Source organism: Pongo abelii, chromosome 13 (assembly GCF_028885655.2).
Source record: "Pongo abelii isolate AG06213 chromosome 13, NHGRI_mPonAbe1-v2.0_pri, whole genome shotgun sequence".
Taxonomy (NCBI): Eukaryota; Metazoa; Chordata; class Mammalia; order Primates; family Hominidae; genus Pongo; species Pongo abelii.
This window is the reverse complement of record NC_071998.2, coordinates 19,730,471-19,738,882: the sequence shown is the minus strand read 5'-3', so window position 1 is coordinate 19,738,882 and position 8,412 is coordinate 19,730,471.

Below are 8,412 nucleotides of genomic sequence, written 5' to 3'. Positions count from 1 at the left end.
ATGTATAGGGAGAGAAAGGAAGGGGAAAGGGAGCTGCCGGGCAAACCTAGTCTATTTAAATGGATAATTTCCTTTCCTTTCAAGTTTCAGGGTTGCAGATCTATATATTTATGAAAGGACTAGAAAGCTGTTACTGTATCTCCAATTTGTCAAACTCAGTAAAACCCAACTGAAAAGCAAAGTTGACAGAATGACTTTGATAAATGTCATTTTCAATTTTTTTTTGTTTTCCAAGGAACATTGCTATATAAGTTCAGAAAAAAAAGTCGAAATTACAATCCTAAAATTAAAAAAGGAGGCATGTGGGAGAGCACTGGGTTTCGAAGGCTTGCTCTCAGTAATGTCCAGCCTCAGGAAGCCATGCCTGGAGATCATTATTTAAAATATTTTTTGAGATGGAGTCACTCTATCACCCAGGCTGCAGTACAGTGGAGCAATGTTGGCTCACTGCAACTTCTGCCTCCTGAGTTCAAGTGATCCTCCTACCTCAGCCTCCTGAGTAGCTGGGATTACTACAGGTGCCTGCCACTATGCCCAGCTAATTTTTGTATTTTTAGTAGAGACAGGGTTTCACCATGTTGGCCAGGCTGGTCTCGAAGTCCTGACCTCAGGTAATCTGCCTGCCTCGGCCTCAAAGTGCTGGGATTACAGGTGTGAGCCACTGTGCCTGGCTGCTTGGGGATCTTTGGGGCTGGTGTTGCCTAAAGGGTTGGGCTTTGGGGCTGCAGGAGTCCCAGAAGGTTTTGTCTTGAAAACTCAGGCCTGGCTGGGACCCCTGAGGGTGGCCTGACCTGCCTCCTGGGGTTGGGGAATCCTGCACAAAAGGCATTCAGCACAGCTCCTGGCACAGGAGAACTGCTCAGTAACTATTGAATATAATTGCGATGTTCTGGGGTGTGGAGGGAGAGGGCTTCTGGGCCTTCTCTTGGCAGTGTGGTTGGGAGTCGGAGGAGGAGGTACATTTGGAAAGTGAGGTATGGTGGGGAGTGTATTGGTCCCTTTATCTGCTTTCTTTTTTCTTTTCTTTTCTTTCTTTTTTTTTCTTTTTAAGACAAGAGTCTCGCTCTGTCACCCAGGCTGGAGTTCAATGGTGTGATCTCGGCTCACTGCAACCTCTGCCTCCTGGGTTCAAGCAGTTCTTCTGCCTCAGCCTTCCGAGTGGCTGGGATTATAGACATGTGCCAGCATGCTCAGCTAATTTTTGTATTTTTAGTAGAGATGGGGTTTCTCCATATTTGCCAGGCTGGTCTTGAACACCTGACTTCCAGTGATCCACCCACCTCAGCCTCCTGAAGTGCTGGGATTTCAGGTGTGGGACACTGAGTCTGGCCCCTTTATCTACTTTCTAATTCCTCCATAATCTGGGCTTCCAGGGCCCTGGTTGGGAAAGGAGTATGTGTGTGTGTGTGTGTGTGTGTGTGTGTGTGTGTCAGTGTGTGTCAGAGCATCTAAAACAGGGAAGGTTTAGGGAGGAGGAAGAGTCAACTCACATTTATTAAGCCGTTACTGTACTGTATGTTTACCAGACACCATACAAAGCATGTGATACGGTTTGGATGTGTGTCCCCTCCAAAGCTCATGTTGAAATGTGAACCCCAGTGTTGGAGCTGGGGCCTAGTGGGAGGTGTTTGGGTCATGGGGGTGGATCCCTCATGAATGGCTTGGTGCTGTCCTCTTGGGAATGAGTAAATTCTCACTCTGTTCGTTCTTGCGAGATCTGATTGTTTAAAAGAACATGGTGCCCTCCCTCTCTCGCTTCCGTTCTCGCCATGTGACCGGCCTGCTCCTCCTTCACCTTCCTCCATGATTGTAAGCTTCCTAAGGTCTCCCCAGAAGCTGAGCAGATCCTGGTGCCTTGCTTGTACAGCCTGCAGAACCATGAGACAAACCTCTTTTCTTTGTAAATTACCCAGCCTCAGGTATTCCTTTATAGCAATGCAAAGGAATAACATAGCATATAAGAACTAAATCAAAGAAATAACACAGCATGTAAGAAAAAAAACTAATTCACAAAAGAGGTTAGGAGGTAACTGGACTAAGCATTTGGACCAGGCTTGTCTGCTTGACCCTGAAGCCTGAGCAGGAACATCTCCTCCATTTCCTGTGGACCTATAGAAAGATTTCCTCCACCATGTTCCTCAAGAGTTCAAGCCTAGCCTGGCCTCAGGTAAGATCTCAAGGGGCAGAATTTTCCTAATCCATGAAAACTCAGAGGTTTTCCCTTTTGGGGTGCAAAGAGGCTTCCTGCCAGTGGCAAGGAGCTACTTTATCACTGGCTGCCACTCGTCCTTTGAGAAGGACAGCCCAAAAGAGCTAGCTTAGGCTTGCCAGAAACTCTCCCAGGCCACATGGAAAGCCAGGCGACCCTGTAGTCCCTGCCCGGTGTGACTCAAGCCCTGAGTAGAAGAAAAGCAAGCTCCAACCTGCAGGCCAAGCCTGGCATGCAGTGGGGCTGTGGGCAGACTGCCATCCTTGGCACCAATGGTGCCAAATTTCTTGCCAAATGGGCTTGAGTTTCAACACGTTGGGAGAGCACAGGAGCCTGTGAGCATAACTTTGCTGTCAATCCTGAAGCAGGGCCAAGGAAGATCCTAGAGAGTCCAGCAGTACAGCAGATAGAAGGGACAGGCATGGATGTTGGGCTTCTGGGGACTCAGCCCTCTTTGGGGAAAGCAGAACACCATCTAACACCAGAGGACTGGACTGCAGCCGGAGCATCACCCGAGCCATCCCAGGGGATGGAGGTGAGTTTTTGTTTTACCTGTGAGATCTTAGAACTTAGGCTAGGTAGGTTTGTAAAAGTGGTCTTGTCTACGATGTGCATCTTCATTGTACAGATGGGGAAATGGAGGCTCAGAAAGAAAAGGAGACTTTCCTAAGGTCACATACTGGAGCTGGTGGTGCAGCTAGACTGCAACCTAATGCAGTGTTATTTTCATTTCCCATATTACTTGGTCCTCTCAAATGACTATAAAATTATAAAGGGTTTACAATTTTAAGGGATTAGTTTTCTAAGGGAACTCTTTTGTTTTCCATCAACTCTGTGAAGTCTTGGGGGTCCCTCACTAACCAGGGGACTATAGTATCCTTTTGATCCTAAGAATAGGAATTAGGTCAGATTTTTCTCTTTCTGGGCAAACCCCTTCCTACTTATTTGAAATCCCTTGAGACTCTAGTCAATAGTGAATGAGAGGCCAGCAGAACAGGACAACCCACTGTCTCCATCAACAGAACATTCTCCGCTCAAAACTTTGTTGTATATGCCTCAATATGTTGCCTATATCTATAATCTGTATCATCTGTCACTATCTCTCTTATATACATTGTATTTTTCCATGATATTACATCTTCTCTGATATGTGTGACAGAGTTTTCCATTGTATGATTATACCAAAGTTTGTTTAATTAATAATGTAGAGTTAAGTTCTTAGTTTTTTTTTCTTATTTTTTGTTGGTTGCATTAGCTAGTCCCTTCAAGACAATATTAGACACTGAAGTAATAAGTATCCTTCATTCTCCTTTCTTCTGATTTTCTAAGATCTGTGCTTAGAATTTTTCTCCTAAATGGGTGTGGATATAATTACATATCCTTAGTCTTCAGGATTTTTATTAAATTCCTTTTGGGTTTTTATCAAGATGATCATATTTTTCTTTCTTAATCTATTAAAACAATAAATTGTAATAACAGATTTTCTAATATTGAATCAGACTTGTAATCATGATGTATTATTCTTTTAATACATTGCATATATTAAATATATGCAATATTTAATGAATTATATGACTATAATTTAATATATATTGATTCAATTTGCAGTATTTGACTTGCTATTTTTGCAAATATGTTTATGTGATATTAATATTTAGCTTTTAGTGAGCTTGGTATATCATTGTGAATAAAAACTATCAGGTTTGATATGAATGACATGTTAGATTTGTAAAACAAATTAAGGAGTATTTCAACTTTTATCCTGTGGAACCACCTAAATAGCACAGAAGTTATCTATTGTGTGAGGCTTAAAATAATTCACCCGTAAAACTGTATGGACCTGGTGCCTATTTAAGGGCTTATTTTAAAAATAAGTTTTCTAGACCTTTCTATTTTTGTCTATCTTTTCTGTATCTTCTTCAGAATAATTTGGTAATTTATATTTTTTGAGGATTATTTATTTTAATTCAAATTTTAGCATTTCCTTAGAATCTCTGATTATATCACCTTTCTCACTTCCATCAGTTTGTGTTTCTATTTTTCATGATTAGAGATAATTGTTACTTTCCTCTATTGCTGGTCTTTTCAAGGAATTTGGTCTCGGAAGTATTTACTAATTTTACTTCCTGTGTATGTGTGTGTTTGTGTGGGTATTTAATTCCTTAATATCTGCTTTACTTCCTGTGTATGTGTGTGTTTGTGTGGGTATTTAATTCCTTAATATCTGCTTTTACCTTTACCATCTGCTAATTGGATTGATTGAATTAATTTCCTCTATCTTTTTTAGTTGAATGCTGAGTTTTTAAAAATGTTTTTCTTATTTAAAAGCTAAAAGTATTTAAACCAATATTTAAACCTAAAAATTGTTCTCAGAATGTGGCTTTACCTATACCCCAAAAGTTACTTGAGCGTTGCATTTGTACATAAATAACAACATGGTTGGATGTAGATTTTTAGTTTACAATCTTTTCCCTTCAAACTCTTGATGTTACATTATTTTCTTCTTGACTTCATTATTTCAGAGAACTGTGGCAATCTTATTTTTTTCATTTAAACATGACATTTTTCTCCTGCTCTGATTAGCCTATAGAAATTTTCTTCTATTTATGTGTAACACATAGCTGGAGCTTAGTAAATCTACATTGACAGACTAACTGAAGGAAAATTTCAGCAGTTTATATCAAATAGTATATCTCATTTATTTAATGAGTTGTCTGGTATTCTGTAATCCCTTTTCATCTGAAAGCTACAGTGTTTATTCAGTTCAGGGACATTTTCTTCTACTTTTTCTTTGATGATCACTTCTTCATTTGCTCTGTTCTTTTTCTTAGGAATTCCTACTAATAATCTGGATTCATCATTCAAGTCACTTTGATGTTCTCTGTTCTTTGAGCTACTGGAGAATGCCTTGTGTTTGTTTTTCCAATTCATAGAGACACAGACTTGATGGAGATTTGAAATTCAACAATTGTGGATTACATTTTAAAGCATTTTTTCCTAATTTAGTGGCTTATCCTTTTCTTAGATGCAACTGACATTTCTCTGTTCTCCTATCACTCAGGCTTTCTGAAGAATGTGACATGGACAACCACTCCCCGTCTTCCTGACATTCTTTTTTTTTCTGTATACTCTGACATCACACTTCTTGAGTTTCCTTCTACCTGATGACCAGTCCATTTCAGCCTTTTGTCCTGGCTCCTCCTCTGCTCAGCTTTGAAGTATTGAAACATTTCAACACTTGGGCCTGGGCCTTTTTTTCTTTTCTCTGTCTGCACAGTCTATCCAGAGCCATAGCTTTAAGTACCATCTTTCCTCTGAGCAGTACCAAATTTGTATCTCTGGCCCATACTTTTCCCTGATCTTAGACTTATGTCTCCACGTTTGTAGCTCCACTTGGAAATCTAAAAGGCATCTCAAACTTAGCAAGGATAAAGAAGGCCCTTGATTCTCCATCCCAAACCAATTTCTCATGTCCTCTCAATTTTCACCAAAGAGCTCAAACATTTAGTTGCTCAAGACAAAAGTATAGGCATTATTTCTATTTCCTGCTTTTCCCTATTATCACAGCTAATCCATCCTCAAGACCTGTTGATTCTCCCTCCAAAATGTGTCCTGAATTTGTCTACTTCTTTCAATCCACACTTCCATGGTCCTGGTTCCAACTATCATTGCAATAACTACCTGACAGGTCTCTTCACGTCTACTTTTGCCCTGCTGTAATCTGTTCTTTATATAGCAGCCAGAGTAATCTTTTAAAAACAAAAACTGATGCCAAAAAATTAGATAGCCTAAAATGGAAAATTTCCTAGAAAGACACAAACAATTGAAACTGACTCAAGAAGAATTAAAACACTTGAACAGAGTATAACAAGAAAAGATAGTGAATATTAAAAAAAACCTTCCCATTAAAAAAAGATGATTTCACTGGTGAATTCTTCCAGATGTTTAAAGAAGAACTAACACCACTCTTCCCTAAAATGAGAACACTTCTCAACTCATTCTGCGAAGCCAGTATTATCATGATACTGGCTGTATAACTTACTTAATACCCAAGTCAGACAAATATCACAAGAAAACAACAGACCAACATTCCTTATGAATATAGATGCAAAAATTCTCAACAAAATACTAGAAAAATCAATTTATTTAATAAACCATGCTAATAGAATAAAATATAAAAACCATATGATCATTTCAATAGATGCAAAAGAGCATTTGACAAAATTCAACACCCTTTTGTGATAAATACTCAAGAAACTAGAAATTGAAGGGAACTTCCTCTACCGGGTAAAGTATATGTATCAAAAACCCACAGCTAATGTAATATGTAATGGTGAAAGACTGAAAGTTTTTTTTCTAGCATCAGGAACACGATAAGAATGTCTGTTCTTGCTAGTTTTAGTCAACATTATGCTGCAGGTTCTAGCCAGAGAAATCAGGCAAGAAAAAGAAATAAAATACATCTAAATTGGAAAGGAATAAAAGTAAAACTAGCTGTTTTGCATGCAAATAGACATGAACTACTATACATATGCTGCTTGACTTATGATGGGGTTATGTCCCAATAAACCTATAGTAAAGTCAAAAAATCATAAGTTGAGCCATTGTAAGCTGGGGACTGTCTGTATAGAAAAACTTAAATTCATTAAAAAAAACTTAGAGATAATAAATGAGTTCAGCAAAATTTAGGATACAAGATCCATATACAAAATTCACTTGCAGTATTATACACTTGCAAAGAAGAATCCAGAACTGAAATTAAGAAAATATTCCTCTTGTGGTAACATGACAAAGAACAAACTTCTTAGAAATAAATTTAACAAAAAAGGTGCAAAACTAGTAAACTAAAACCTATAAAAAATCATGAAAGAAATTAAAGAAAACCTAAGTAAATGGAAAGACATCCCATGCTCATGGATTGGAAAACTTAATATTGCTAAGATGACAATACTACCCAAAGTGATCTATAGACTCAATGCAACTAATCTCAAAATCTCAGCTGGCTTTTTTTGAGAAATTGACAAACTAATCCTGAAATTCATATGGAAATGCAAGAAGCTCAAAATAGCCAACACAATCTTGAAAAAAAAAAAAGTTGGAGAAACCACATTTCTTAATTTTAAAACTTACCACAAAACTACAGTAATTAAGACTGTTCGGTACTGGCATAAGGATAGACATATAGATCAATGGACTAGAAGTGAGAGTCCAGAAATATCTATGCTCAATTGATTTTTAAAAATTAATTTACTTTTAATTAACAAAATTATATTTATGTTGTACATCATATTTTGATATAGATGCACATTGTGGGATGGCTAATCTAATAAACATATTTATTACATCACATACTTACCATTTTTGTGGTGAGAACATTTGAAATCTACCCTGTCAGTAGTTTTCCTTTTTTTTTTTAATTTCTTTTTTTTTTTTTTTTTTTTTTTTTTGAGATGGAGTCTCACTTCGTCACCCAGGCTGGAGTGCAGTGGCACGATCTCGGCTCACTGCAACCTCCGCCTCACTTCCCGAGTTCTAGCAATTCCCCTGCCTCAGCCTCCTGAGTAGCTGGGATTACAGGTGTGTGCCACCATGCCCAGCTAATTTTTGTATTTTTAGTAGAGACGGGGGTTTCACCATGTTGGCCAGGCTGGTCTTAAACTCCTGACCCCAGGTGACCCACCCATCTCTGCCTCCCAAAGTGCTGGGATTACAGGCATGAGCTATTGTGCCTGGCCTGTCAGCAATTTTCAAGTATAGAATACAGTGTAGTCACTGTGTTCTACAATAGATCTTCTGAACTTATTCCCACTGTCTACTGAAAGTTTGTATCCTTTGACCAATATTTCCTCAATCTCTTCCCCAACCCCTGAGCACCAGCCCTTGGTAGCCACTATTCTATTCTCTGCTTCTATGAGTTTGACTTTTTTGTTATTTTATTTTACTTTAATTAATTAATTAATTGAGACGGGGTCTCCCTATGTTGCCCAGGCTGCTCTTGAATTTGCAGTCTCAAGCAATCCTCCTACCTTGTCCCCGCAAAGTGCTGGGATTACAGGCTTGAACCACCATGATTAGTTGTTTGACTTTGTTAGATTCTACATATAAATGAGAACATGTGGTATTTGTGTCTGTGACTGGCTTATTTCACTTAGCATAATGTCCTCCAGGTTCATCTATGTTGTCACAAATGACAGAATTCTCTT